Below are 15398 nucleotides of genomic sequence, written 5' to 3' on the forward strand. Positions count from 1 at the left end.
GACTGCTGTTAGCATTAGTAAAAATCATAACTTTTCAACGTCAACATATATTAAAAAAAGAAAGGGATAAGTTAGGCCCACTTACAAATGTTTAAATTATGAAGTCAGGGAAATGGAAGATAGTACAGTACCTTATTTTATTGGGTTATTTTACGACGCTGTCTCAACATCTAGGTTATTTTGCGTCTGAATGAAATGAAGGTGATAATGCCGGTGAAATGAGTCCGGGGTCCAGCACCGAAAGTTACCCAGCATTTGCTCATATTGGGTTGAGGGAAAACTCCGGAAAAAACCTCAACCAGGTAACTTGCGCCGACCGGGAATCGAACCCGGGCCACCTGGTTTCGCGGCCAGACGCGCTGACCGTATATATATATATATATATATATATATATATATATATATATACATACTAGGTTCAAAAAGTTCCCGGAATTTGCTAGCATCATAGAAACAACGTACCTTAAACACTATTCTACAGCATTCCCTTCAAAATAGTTGCCTTCCGCAACAACACACTTTTGCCAACGCGTGTAGAGTTCTTGGAAGCAGGCCTGGAAGCCATTTTGTGAAACCCGTCTTAGTGCTCTCGTCGCGTTTGCGATAACCTCTTCAGCATTGAATCTCCGTCATTTCAGATGACTTTTCAGACGGGGAAACAGAAAGTAATCAGGTGGTGAGAGATCAGGAGAGTATGGTGGGTGATCCAAAGCAGTTATGTTGTGCCTGGCAAGAAAATTCTTTACAATAATTGCGCGATGAGCAGGTGCATTGTCATGCATAAGGAACCAGTTGTTTTCTACCCACTTTTCTGGACGTTTCCTTCTCACTGCGTCCCAGAGGCGACGGAGGGTTTCTACGTACAATTCTTTCGTTACAGTACGACCTTCTGGAATGAACTCATGGTGCATGAGACCCTGAGAGTCGAAGAAAACTTCCAACATAACTTTGCTTTAAGTGTGCTTAAATGCGACAGGCTCATGTCAGTAGATTTACTGGCATGAAAAAGAACTCCTGCGGGACAAAATTCCGGCACATCCGGCGATGCTGATATAACCTCTGCAGTTGCGAGCGTCGTTAAATAAAACATAACATTTAAAATAACTTTGCCTTTGGAAGTGTCCCTAGGAAATTTTTGCTTCCGAGGAGATGTTTTCGATTTCCACTCAGATGACTGTCGTTTAGGGACTGGGTCGTACAAGTAGCACCAGTTTCATTTTGTTTAAGAAATCACCATCTTCATCAGCCATACTGATCATGTCCCCAGCAAAACACAGAACTTGATGTTTGTACTTTGCTCTGTGGACATAATTACAAAATGCGACGAACAAACGAAACACTATGATAAACAATTGCCTACAACTCAAAACCAATAATTGCCATTATCAACAAACTTTAAGGAAATGACTTCATGAATGTTACCAACAAAACAAATGTATAATATCCCTTGTTATATATTAATACGAAAAATGGTAGTAAAATTCCGGGAACTTTTTGAACCTAGTAGTATATATATATATATATATATATATATATATATATATATATATATATATATATATACAGTACCTTAATTCATTGGAATCATAATAATAATAATAATAATAATAATAATAATAATAATAATAATAATAATAAATACGTGAAAAGGGTACACTACAGTGTTCATGTAAAATATATTAAGTTTCTTTCATTATTTCCGAAAAGGTACGGTGTATGAATTGAACAACAGGAAGGTAGTACCTTAGTTTATAACATGTAATATCTTTTAATATCAAGAATGATAGCCATTCATTTTAATATAATTGAGACGTAGAAATTTTGAAATTACGTCTATTGACCATAAATTATTGTACGAAGGATTTAATAAGCAACGGTGAGTCCTTTAAATGTCCCAAATGTCAATGTCATATATACTTGTTTTTTTTTTAAGATGGGACATGACAGGAACGTTGCGATCGGAAAAACAACTGGATGTCACATAGCGTGGTAGGCATGTTGCTATGGTAACAACGGTTGAGTTGCCAAACCGTTCACCATGGCGAGTGCTTAATAGCTCTCTTGGCGACATTTATTGTGCACACAATGTTAGCATTGGTACGTTTCGTGTTTGATTCTCTGTCGATTTTTGTACTGTTTTCTTACCTTGGCGTCAATTGTCAATGGATGTTTTCACGTCAGCCACAAAGACGTTATAATAGTATACTAGACTCACACAGAGCGCTGGTGTGCTGTCCAAAATTGAAACCAGTCTGCGCATGTTTACGCCGCCATGCTGCTGGTAGAAATAGAGCGGTAAACACGATTGTCATACTTGTCCTTTGTTTTGTCTCGGATGTTTTTAGTGAATAGTGTGAAAGTAATGGCAATATAATTTTGAAAGATGATATATTATCGCCGCGGACACATGCTTAACATGTCGGCATAATACAATAACGTGCGGTTTGGTTTAAAAAAATAATTTTGCCGACCGATTGTTGCTCTGTAGGTTTCACTCTAAGCGTCACGTTGTCACGTCTACTTTCTCGATAAGAATAAGCACTAGTTTGTTATATTGTTAAATGGCTATTATTATTATTATTATTATTATTATTATTATTATTATTATTATTATTATTATTATTATTTCATATACGAGTACGTTGACATTCTTAACTCTTAATAATAACTCTTTAATAATAATTTTTAATCACATACCTTAATGTTCGTCCTCAGCACAAGACATTGCAACCTCGGGTTTAGTCTACGTGGATTAGACAAGTAAGTGTCATTTAATAATAATTGAAGCAGCTTATTGGTTGCATTATTGAAATTGAGGCGAGTGATTGGAGCGGCGACACAAGAAATTGAAAACAATAATACAATTAAATTTCAAAGACCTGCCGAACGCATGAGGCCGCTCAAAGACCTGCCGAATGTTAACCATGAGAGCGCGGCGATAATACCATCCCTGTTTAATTTTCCAAGCTATTTGCAAAAGGTACGATATAATATTATCTCTGTTGTTACAATATCAATATCATTAAAAATCAATCAGTAGTTTACGACAATAAAGAATACTTAATTGTTAGTACAGGTATATCAGACTGTAGAGAAATCCCAATGAGTGAATTATTTAAACTTACACATCAGATGTTAAAACATTAGTGGAAAGGTAACTTTTTGTTTTTATTATGTAAATGAATTTATCTGCGAGATAATAAACTTTCATTCAAGATCCATATATGGATAAATAAATATACAGATAATAAATAAATAAATAAATAGCTATAATAGCTAAGCCTCCTTTGTGAATTTATGATTCAGAGTTCACCTATAAATAACTCTTTTACATTTTGCCGGATATATTTTATTAACAAAAGCAAGGAATGGCATCTTATTGATATTGCATATGTGCATGAAAATTATGTACCATCACTCCGCAAGCAATGATAATATATCTATTTTATTTATTTAAAATAAAAATACAATATGTAAAAAATCCACACATAAAAAGTAGGCCTATGTGTTTTTTTTTATCTTGCATAAAGTGATTGTTTAGTTTTTAGGTCTTCACGTTACCTATTGTTTGCAATGTATTAGGTACCGATACTTTTTATAATTGATAGCATTCCCTTTATTAATTGAAGAATGAATTCAATGTAATTTGGCTACCTTCGCACATTATATTTTGCGTGGTTACTTACGTCCTGTGGTCTAAAAGTACCGGTAATATAATTTATTTTTGATTCTCTAAAACTTAACAACAAGTCTGTACTGATTATCGCATATTTATTTCACTTAGGAATTTGATTATAACAAGAACTTGTGTAATCAAGGTGCATATATTTATGTCTTGTGATCTAAGAGTTAATATGTTAATATAATTTTAGATTCTCTGAAACCTAACAATTTGCTGATTATCGTAAAATTATGCATTCTATAATGTGTATTGTGTAGGCCTATTTATGGATGTATCAGTATGTTTTCTATAAATTGCTGCATACGTATTTTCTTTTCTTTAATGTTCTAACACATATCAATGAAACTTTGAATATGTTTATTTCGTCCTAATTTTACGTTAAACGTCGAAAATGGCCATAATATGTCAATTTTAGATCATCACAGCGTTAAATTGCGTGATTTACGCACTGCTATTATTTGTCTGCTCTCCAACAATATGGCGGCAAGTGCAGCGTTCAATTTGCCCCGGTTTCCTCGTTTCGCGCAGCCGAGACTGTAGGGGCAACGAGCACAGAATGCATAGAGTAGATATGAACAGCTTGGAGGTGAAGCCGCTTTTGTGGACAGTCGCCATTATGATGCTACCAAAACATTGCGCTCCCGGTTAGCACATGGGCAGTTGATTGTGATGTTGCATCGTTGTTTTAATTAATAAATTAACTAATTTCAATATGCCTACATGTTCTGCGTATGGCTGCACAAACAGGTTTCCAAAAAAAATTCCTGGAACAACTTTTCACGGGTAAATATGCATGTGTGACATGTACTTATTACCGGTAGGCTAGATACGGTAATGAATGATTTAGCCTAAGTTAGTCGGTTAGATTCGTATTGTTCACGTATTTGTTTGATTAAGAGAAAGGATTAGTGTATTGATATTATTGTAATTAATTTTTATAATCACGAAATCAGACATGCTTTGCAGACTTAGCATTTACGAGCGAAGCTAACCTAACAACCCATGTTGGAAGTTTGTGTCGAGTGCTATAGAAAACTGGTGTACCGAGGTTTCTCTTAAACCGAATGCACGTATTCATTTGATGAAGAAAAAGAAATAGTGTATTAATATTATTGTAATTAATTTTTATAATCACGAAATCAGACTACTTAGTAGCTTCATTAACTCGGTCGTGAACTGACTTGACCCACTTGGTAATAAAACTTCACTTTTGTTCGCCGTTATAATCTAATTATATACTATAAACGAAGAGCCTATCAAATATTATATGGTTAAGAGCATTCCATTTTTTCTCTAAACAAAATCGGGACATCTATACGAAATACTGGCAAAAGGAAGAGAATGATAATTTGCGTTAAGAATCAAGTTTCATTATTAAATCGAAGCAAATGGATCAACCTATAAAAGTAATTATTATAGGGTAGCATTTTTATTGGACTAGTAGCAAAATAAGGTCAAACTGTTATTTTCCTTTTTTATCATTGTTTGTTTAACCTTCCAGATTATCTATTAAATACCATACTGCAATTTGAAGAGTTGCCAATTTAAATAACCTGTATATATGTGATTTATCGATGACAGTTTTGTAATTTTTGCTAAAAAAATACGTGCATAGCGATTCTGTATTACGAAACAAACAAGAAAGTGTGAGTCCTACAAGAAATTAGCGACATATGGAATTCTTATTATCATAAGATCTTCTATAACGTAATAGCTATTTTGCAATGTTTTGGTAGCAACAAGATGGCGTCTGGTCCATCAAACCGGCTTCACTCCGTCCAATGGTATTAAGATGCTAGTGTCTACTCTATTGTATTCTGTGCTCGTTGTGTAGGGGCTTGGTCAGCCATCTTAACGTCAATTGCTAGCTTCCATCAGCTGGCAGCATGATAGTCCATATTGGCAACATAGCACTGTAGTTCCAAGCTCGGCCGCTTAACTGTCATGTCCAAAGAGTTTAGAGACACATACCCGTGAGTGGCAGGCAAGAAAAATGTCACAAATTGAATCGGCTAGCATCCGCCATTAAAGGGAGTGTTTGCGGCGCGAAATTCGAAAACAGTACCACAATACATTGATGTAGCCTGGTGATAGACACTGTTTTAAACATCTTTTACAAAGGATGAGTCGTGATGAAATAAACATGAATGCAGAGGAGCGCTATATTTATTAGAGTATTATAATGATTCATCTTTGGCGATATTCTAAAAAATAAATTAAATCACCCATATACACTCGGGATAAGTATGTGAAATATTGAATAATGGCAATGTCAACATTAATTTTCAGCATTATTAGTATTGTTTTAAGGATAATAATAATAATAATGGTTATTTACTGTAATATTTAAAATGATCTATATTTCAATCTTTTCATGCAAAGGAACAGGAAGATATATGGGGCTTAGAAAATATTTAGTGGTCAAATATATCATAAAAATTCTGGAAACGGATTAAAAATATGAGAATAAATTTTATCACAAAACAATCTATTCATTGTGTAGTTGATGACCACCAAGTTAGAGGTCAGTACAGAATGTTTAATACAATTAGTAGCGGTAATAGTAGGCCTAGTAGTAGTGGTAATAGTAGACCTAGTAGTAGTGGTAATAATAGGGCTAGTAATAGTGGTAATAGTAGGCCTAGTAGTAGTGGTAATAATAGGTCTAGTAGTAGTAGTAGTAATAATAGATCTAGTAGTAGTGGTAATAATAGGCGTAGCAGTAATAGTAGTAATAGAAGGCCTAGTATTATTGGTAGTAGTAGGCCTAGTTTTTGTGGTAATAGTAGGCCTAGTAGTAGTGGTAATAATAGGCCTAATAGTAGTGGTAATAGTTGGCCTAGTTTTTTTTGGTATTAGTAGGCCTAGTAGTAGTGAGACCTAGTTAGTAGTAGTGGTAATAAGACCTAGTAGTAGTGATAATAGTTGGCCTAGTAGTAGTAGTCATAGTAGACCTAGTAGTAGTGGTAATAATAGGCCTAGCTAGGTCATCAGCTATATTTTCACTAATTTCTTTGCATTTAATACAACCAAAAACTAGAAGTACATACTGTACAAAACGGAAATTACATGATTAATTCATTTATTGTGAAACAAAACAGTTTTAGACAGATATAGTCTGAGGATTTTCTTATGCACTATGATATTATAATCCACTGTAATGTGATGGCACCTAACCCTTATATGCATGTTGATATCAACCTTATAAACCTGATTAATGTGTTTCTGGAAAAACTTTATCCAAGAAATATTCCGATATTCTGTAAACACATTCAAAGGAGGAACTGCATTTGGAACATTCTTCCAAATATTAAGATATGCATGCTTTCCTGGGCATCCTACAATAGTAGCTACCTATGTTCGGACAATTATTTGCTGCGCAGTATTTCACCATTTTCTTATTATTTCCCTTCAAGTGTACTTATATTTATTCGTACTCCTCAATAAGCATGAACTGCTTGCATTCCCGGCGAAGCATCAACTCCCTTTAATGGCGGCCGAACAGCGGTTCAATTTTGTACGCGAAACTAGCGCCGTTGGTGTCTCTAGTTATATATTACAAACTCTTTGGTCATGTCCCATCTTTAAAAAAAACAAGTATAAGTGTTCTGTTATGAATATCTAGGAACGAACAGCGCTCCGAGCGGCGGAATTGATATTACGAGGGAACGCTTTAGACCTGTATTTCAAGCGCTATGCGCCAGCTTGTATAATCCTGTAAGCAACGATTTTGACACTCGTTGCTCGCATCCAAAATTGCGCAAAACTTTCGGGTAGGCCGTATTGTTCTTAGTATTTTGACTGGAAGGACAAGAAAGAACGTAATTGAGCACTCAGGTGCAATGATGGGGTAACTATGAATGTACATCGTAACTACTTACCCCATTATTGCATGTGGGTGATCAATTATACACTAATAATAATAATAATAATAACAATAATAGTAATAATAATAATAATAATAATAATAATAATAATAATCTGTGGCGCCACAGCCCTTGAAGTGCCCAGACAGACCACCCGGCTGTTGGCCTCATGTACACATTTCGATAATTATACACTACTGTAAAAAAAAGAAAGTGTGTTTGGTTATGTTTTACTCAAGTTACAAGCTTGGAGGTAAATATTATTTATTACAGTTAGGGCCTATTTTCTTTCCATATCTTATGGGATAATAAGGGTGACCAGGGGCCTGTTTCACAATGTTTACAATCTTTGTAAATTGTAAACTTTGCTTGTAAATTTTAAACTTCTGTTTCACAATCTTTGTTTGTAATGTTGAACTTTACAAAGGAAATCAAATCTTCACAAACTAAATTTTGCTCACTTTACAAGTATTCTGTTCCACAATGAAGGGTAATTTTACAAACGTGTAAACTTTACTTGTAAAATTAGCACATTTTCTACAATACCTCTGAGATGTGTAAAGTTTGATATTGCAACAAATTATGAATAAATACAATAAAGATATATTTATTCAACTAATTTTTTAATAACTGGGTAATATTAAGAATTAAACTAAAGCAGTTTTGATGATATTAAGTAGTTCTAATGACTCAGACGAATATTTTTAATATTTAGGCCTAATGAAACAAAGACTTATAGCCTACATAAAATTCTCCGGCCAAGAATTATTAACACGTTCATATCATTGTATGAATTTAATGAAAGGTTTCGAATGAGTCCCGCGCTATACTTCAAAATACCGCGTAAGTATTTATATACGAAGACTGTATTTAATAAATACATGCACTTAAAAAAGAAGTTCCCTGTACCAAAAATAAATAATTCAGTAATACAATAACGACACTATTTACGCGGTATTCTGAAGTCGTTTCGAGTCCCGTTTCGCTGGAATCTCTCCTACAAGAGTTAAATTCGAGGCAGGTTTTTGATCACCAAAATGTTATTTACTGTAGCACTGAATTTTTATGCTGCTGCTGTGAGATTATGGATGCAACATTAATAAATACTGATGGATCAACACAAAAAAATGAACCTGATTTTGTGGTAGACATTGTAATTATTTTATCAATTACATATTTGTACGTGGAATAAATCTGTTATTTAATTATTTGACTGAATTTGGCGCTAACTTTGGGCATCTCAGTAATAGACGTATTGATATACTCGACCAATCACATCAGATAATACTCCATTGTCGCCAATATATAAAAATCTAAACACTTTCAGTTTTCTTCAACAATACTTTATATTTTCTGTTGATGAAATATGAATCAGCAAGCTTAGAATAATCTATTTTAGTACAAAATATAAACATATGTATCGATAGTGGTAAAAATTCAGCGATTTTAACTCATTGAGCTCTATAATGTTGAGATCACTGCTTTAACTCTGCTCCCTAGCGATTTTTAGGCCCACAAGCAACAAGTCTATGTCTCCTATAGTGGTCGGGACATAAGTAACCTTCATCCTAAATGCAATTTACAAGTAAAAGAAAGCGTACTACACTAGTAAAAATTGTATCGTAACTTTTACAGATACACAACACAGAACTGCACGCATTGTATTCTTCACCTGACATAATTAGGAACATTAAATCCAGACGTTTGAGATGGGCAGGGCATGTAGCACGTATGGGCGAATCCAGAAATGCATATAGAGTGTTAGTTGGGAGGCCGGAGGGAAAAAGACCTTTAGGGAGGCCGAGACGTAGGTGGGAAGATAATATTAAAATGGATTTGAGGGAGGTGGGATATGATGATAGAGAATGGATTAATTTTGCTCAGGATAGGGACCAATGGTGGGCTTATGTGAGGGCGGCAATGAACCTCCGGGTTCCTTAAAAGCCAGTAAGTAAGTAACTTTTACAGATATCAATCATCCATCGCCTCCTCTGCTGTGGCTGCAGACGTGGAAGATAAGAATTGATATGCCGGAAGTGGAACATACTGTTTGTGAAAACTGCAACATCCAGAAAAAATGGCCCGAACGACTCTAAACTCGGGAGATGTGTAGAACAGTGCAGTGGCGCCCACCCAATAATTTGTCATATTATTATTATTATTATTATTATTATTATTATTATTATTATTATTATTATTACTATTACATCGTCGTCTCATTTTAGGTGAATGATTTATTAAAATTAGTGAAGACAGATTTTTAAATACCTATGTAAGTTAAAGTAGGGAAGCATTGTTGGACCCTCAACAAAGAGTTAGGCCTAACTAGTTAATAACAGTCAACTCATGTTTTTAGATTTTGAGTCAAACAGAATACATTTTAAGAGAAAAGCAACAATGAAAAGTTTAATTTTTTTTTTTTTTTTTTTTCGTTGAGTAGCGGTGCTTAGTAAATAAAAGAACGAAAGAATCAATTGACTTTAATTTTAGTTTGCGCGAACGTCGCTGTGCAGTTAACTACTTTGTGTCATTGTGAAATGATTTTCTTATGCTTTCAATCAAGACCATGAATAAATTCATAATTAAAAGACCCCGGATAGATCCTTGGATCCTACCCAACGTGAGTGGCACCATTGCTTACGAGATTATGCAAGCTAGCGCATAGCGCTTGAAATACAAGTGGTTCCCGCGTAACGCCAATTGCGCCGCTAGGAGCGCTGTTCGGTTCTAGATATTTGTAGCAGAACACTTACATGACATTGACATTTGGGACATTTAAAGGACACACTGTTGCTTATTAAATGCTTCGTACAATATTTTATGGTCAATAGACGTAATTTCAAAACTTATACGTCTCAATTATATCAAAATGAATGGCTGTCATTCTTGATATTAAAAGATATTAGATATTATAAACTAAGGTACTACCTTCCTGTTGTTCAATTCATACACCATCCCTTTTCGGAAATAATGAAAGAAACATAATACATTTTACATTAAGACTGTAGTCTACCATTTTCACGTGTTTATTTATTTATTTACTAGCCGTACCCGTGCGCTCCGCTGCACCTGTTAGAAATAAATATAAAGTAATTACATAATTAAAATAGGACGTTTGATCCAGGGAACATTCGTGTTTGTTAGAAGGATAAATCGTTTAATATGTTACTTAATTGAAATCGTATTTAAACAATTAAAATGCGATCATTTTGGTCCAGAGAGCATTCACTTGGTGCAATGACAATTCCTTTAACATGTTTCTTATTTGTTATTACATGCAGCCATATTTTAATGAAGATTGACATATTTTATCATTTAGTTTTAATGTGTAAATTTTATATTACTTGCTATATGTTTCCATTGAATTATGGTAATAACTTAATTTTAACCATTGTTTTCTACGTCTTCAGTAAATGGCGCGTGGTTCACTATGGTTCTGAACCCTTCAAATAACTTAAATAGTGATACAGCATAAACAGTGATATGTAATTATATTTCTTTCTTTCGAAAACGTAAGAATTCACGATCTCCTATGTACCATTGCCATGGAATGATTAAATGTGTTTTTTCTTCCTACTCAAAAATTTTATATTTTGCACATAGGAATTACTGCAGGAACAACAACGCTACAATCTAAGGCGGCGGTGAAAATGTATTGTATTGTTATTTTAAAAGTCTTGTATATCCTTAAATATCAGTACTATCAAAGACACTTTATTTTCACCAATAGTTTTTATCTACTATTTAGTCGTTAGTTGCAGTTGTATCTGATTTATACGTAATTCAGGGGAACAAAAAATATTACGTAAAACTTAGACTCATACATTAAGCTTCGAAATTTTGACTTTCAGCCCAATGTTTCAGCCGTCCACTCTGTATTATTCAGGTATCAACAACTACAAAATAATAAAAATTTCTAAAATACTAAAAATAGAAGCTTTCCACAAATTCAGAATTTAGACTTTCTGTCCACTGTTTCAGCCATCCACTCTGTATTATTCAGGTATCAACAACTACAAAATAATAAAAATTTTTAAAATACTAAAAATAGAAGCTTTCCACAAATTCAGAATTTAGACTTTCTGTCCACTGTTTCAGCCGTCCACTCTGTATTATTCAGGTATCAACAACTACAAAATAATAAAAATTTTTAAAATACTAAAAATAGAAGCTTTCCACAAATTCAGAATTTAGACTTTCTGTCCACTGTTTCAGCCATCCACTCTGTATTATTCAGGTATCAACAACTACAAAATAATAAAAATTTTTAAAATACTAAAAATAGAAGCTTTCCACAAATTCAGAATTTAGACTTTCTGTCCACTGTTTCAGCCATCCACTCTGTATTATTCAGGTATCAACAACTACAAAATAATAAAAATTTTTAAAATACTAAAAATAGAAGCTTTCCACAAATTCAGAATTTAGACTTTCTGTCCACTGTTTCAGCCATCCACTCTGTATTATTCAGATATCGACAACTACAAAATAATAAAATATGAAACACTAAAAATAGGAGCTTTCCAAAACTTCAGAATTTAGAAAGGTTGTTTGAACATCTTGTTTATGTGGCGATACAAGAGCCGTATCATCTGCGTACATGAGCAGCAGAGTTGTTTCCTCTGAATTTCGTTGGATGACTTTGGCGATGTCTAATGTTATGATGTTGACTGGAGGATCACCTTGAAGGACACCATTTGTCTGTTGGATTTTTCCTGTCGTGGCGACAATATCATCAATAATTAGTGTTGTACATCAGTATGTTGCGTATTAATCTAGTTAGGCAGCTTGTGGCAGTAGTGATTTCCTCCAGTTTTTAACATTTATTTCACGTGAGCTGAACATAGTACGAAATAGAATTATAAAATTAGGAAATTTATCTTTTGAAAAGGTAGAACAATTCAAATATCTGGGAGCAACATGACACTCGGGAAGAAATTAAACGCAGAATAAATATGGCAAATATCTATTATTATTGGATAGAGAAACTTCTGTCATCCAGTCTGCTTTCAAAAAAAAAAACCAAAAAATTAGAATTTATAACACAGTCATATACCGGTTGATCTGTATGTTTGTGAAATTTGGACTCTCACTTTGAGAGAGGGACAGAGGTTAAGGGTGTTTGAGAATAAGATGCTTAGGAAAATATTTGTGGCTAAGTGGGATGGAGTTACAGGAGAATGGAGAAAGTTACAAAACGCAGAACTGCATTCATTGTATTCTTGACTTGACATAATTAGGAACATTAAATCCAGACGTTTGAGATGGGCAGTGGCATATAGCACGTATAGGGAAATCCATAAATGTATATAGAGTGTTAGATGGGAGGGAGGAGGGAAAAATACCTTTGGGGAAGCCGAGGCGTAGGTGGGAGGATAATATTAAAATTGATTTGAGGGAGGTGGGACATGATGGTAGAGATTGTATTGTATTGTATTGTATTGTATTCTATTTATCAACATTCCATGGTATTCATACATTGCTTCACAACTAGAATATGGAAGAAGTAAAAAAACAATACTATTATAAAGTCTTAATTTATAGTTACAGTCTAGATGAAATATATACAGACGAGATTTACAATATAGTTCTAGTATCAGTTTCATGAAGTGTTATTGAATGTCATGAATTCACCTACAGAATAGAAGGAGTGAGAAATTAGGCACTTCTTTAATTTGGCCCCAAATAATATTATGTTTTGAGTTTCATTTTTTTATATCGATAGGGAGGCCATTAAAAATTTTTACTGCCATATAACGCACTACTTTTTGATAGTGCGATAGACTTGCCGATGGAGTATGAAAGTCATTTTTTGACGTGTATTTATGCTATGAACTGTTGAATTAGTTACAAAGTTTTCACGATTACACACGAGGAAGATTATTAATGAAAAGATACACTGACAAGCCATGGGCATTATTTGTAGTTTTTTGAAAATAATCCTACACAATTCCCTAGATTTGGCACCTACTATTATTCTAATTACTCTTTTTTTTGTAATAGAAATATACTGTTACTATCTGTGGAATTTCCCCAGAATATTATTCAAAAACTCATTACCGAGTGGAAGTATGCAAAGTATATTGTTTTTAAGGTATTGATATTTACTATCTTTTGCATAGATCTACTAGCAAAACAAGCTGAATTTAGTTTGGGGGGTAATTTCTTTAATATGATTTTTCCAATTTAACACTCTCAGGGTAGGGACCGATGGCGGGCTTATGTGTTGGCGGTAATGAACCTCCAGGTTCCTTAAAAGCAATAAGTATGTAGTATATATATATATATATATATATATATATATATATATATATATATATATATATACAAAGTTTTGTTAAAAGTTAATTAATACAGTTTTGAAAAATAATGAAATAGTTTCAAACTGAAAACAAGAAAACACTTGAAACTAACGGCGATTATTGTTACGTCAGTACTCTAAACTCATTATTTTATTTCACTTTCTACGGTTAGCACTGCACTACCCCACGTTCCGATCTCCTCGTAAAGGAGTCTAAAACATAACCTGAACTGTATGCAGCAGAACATTCTGAATGTGCTAATACTTAGTGCTAGAAAGTCATTTATCATAAAAGTTGAAATGTGTAGATAGGCGTTTGTTATCGTCGCCGAGTCTTGAAAGCTTCAGTTTTCAGTCGAGAAGTGAATTGTATTTCGACATCTGATGGTGAAGATACGATCGCCGCAACGTCATTGTGTAGCGCAGTGACGTCACAGCTACAGCTATCAAGGCAGTTTGCGTGCTATTATTGGTTTTAATGTGAGTGTGATAAGAGCGGAGCGTGTTGTTGCAGCGTTCTGTGCAGGTGAGCATTCTCTCTTCTCAGTAAACTAAGGGGAATGGTGCTGCATCGTTCTGCCAGGTATGTGGTGTGACGCAAGTCTTGCTGTTATATTTCACCGGTGCTTGTCAATTCGTACTTATTCTAGACACGGCATTCAGTTTTCGCATTAAGATGAGGTTATTAGAGATTACAGACGTGACGTTTGCACGGACAGTAGCGTCTACTTCTACTTAGAACCTGAGTATTCGCTATGTTTAATTCAATAAAAAATTTTGTTTGCAAAACCTGATATTTCACTTTCCGTTATTTTTACAGGAAGGAGCTTTAAAACAAACGAGGCAATTTTTAAATACTTGCTAATTCTTATCTTAATGATATTTTATACCATTCTATGTATATAATATACTAGTGGCGTGTGCAGCAAATGCTGCAAACTAAGTTCATTAGAAGTTCAAATTAAAATTTTTCAAAATTATTTCCATTGAAGAATACAGACATTTTGGAAGTTATTTGCTCCCATAATAATAAAACATATCCCTCTGAATGGTTTCCTTTGTGCTAAATATTTTTTATTGAACCTATAACATCTTCAGTTCTTGAGTTTCATTAAATATATGGAAAAGACCTATACCACTTGATTAATAACTATAAAAATATTTCATTTTTAATAACAATATTACCTTACTTAAGTTTTGTATAGACTACTATATAGCCGTCACTCAGCATGTATTATAGAAATGAAGATCTAACTTTAGATATTCTCTACGCCTACTTATATAACCCCAAAAGCTTTCACTTTCATGTCATCAATAAAGCATCAATCTGTATAATAAGTTACAAATACTCACATCATAGCATTCACTATAATAATATTTCATTTTTAATGGTAATAATGTCATCAAACATTCTTAAGTTTTGTAGTTTTTAATATCCAATACACAGACAGCTGTACTCAGAAAATTACACACCAGAGAATCTGACCTGTAAATTTGTTTTAGTAAATCTTGAAGTTTTTAATAACCAATATTACAGAAACATTCTGAA

The 15398-nt window shown here is 33.8% G+C and overlaps 1 protein-coding gene across 6 annotated transcripts in view; it reads left to right on the top strand.

The window, feature by feature from the left end:
• The window catches only part of LOC138715483 (cGMP-dependent protein kinase, isozyme 1-like), a 280131-nt gene that overhangs the window by 7405 nt on the left and 257328 nt on the right, over positions 1–15398 (top strand). For 2 of the 6 annotated variants that reach the window (XM_069848432.1, XM_069848434.1), the window contains exon 1: positions 14226–14375. The exons of 2 other annotated variants lie outside the window; for them this stretch is intronic. The gene's annotated coding sequence lies outside the window, so the exon portion shown is untranslated. Of the gene's footprint in view, positions 1–14225; positions 14433–15398 lie in introns of those variants that run through there. 2 more of the 6 variants (XM_069848433.1, XM_069848436.1) reach the window with 2 other exon arrangements.

This window comes from Periplaneta americana, chromosome 15 (genome assembly GCF_040183065.1).
Source record: "Periplaneta americana isolate PAMFEO1 chromosome 15, P.americana_PAMFEO1_priV1, whole genome shotgun sequence".
Lineage (NCBI taxonomy): Eukaryota > Metazoa > Arthropoda > Insecta > Blattodea > Blattidae > Periplaneta > Periplaneta americana.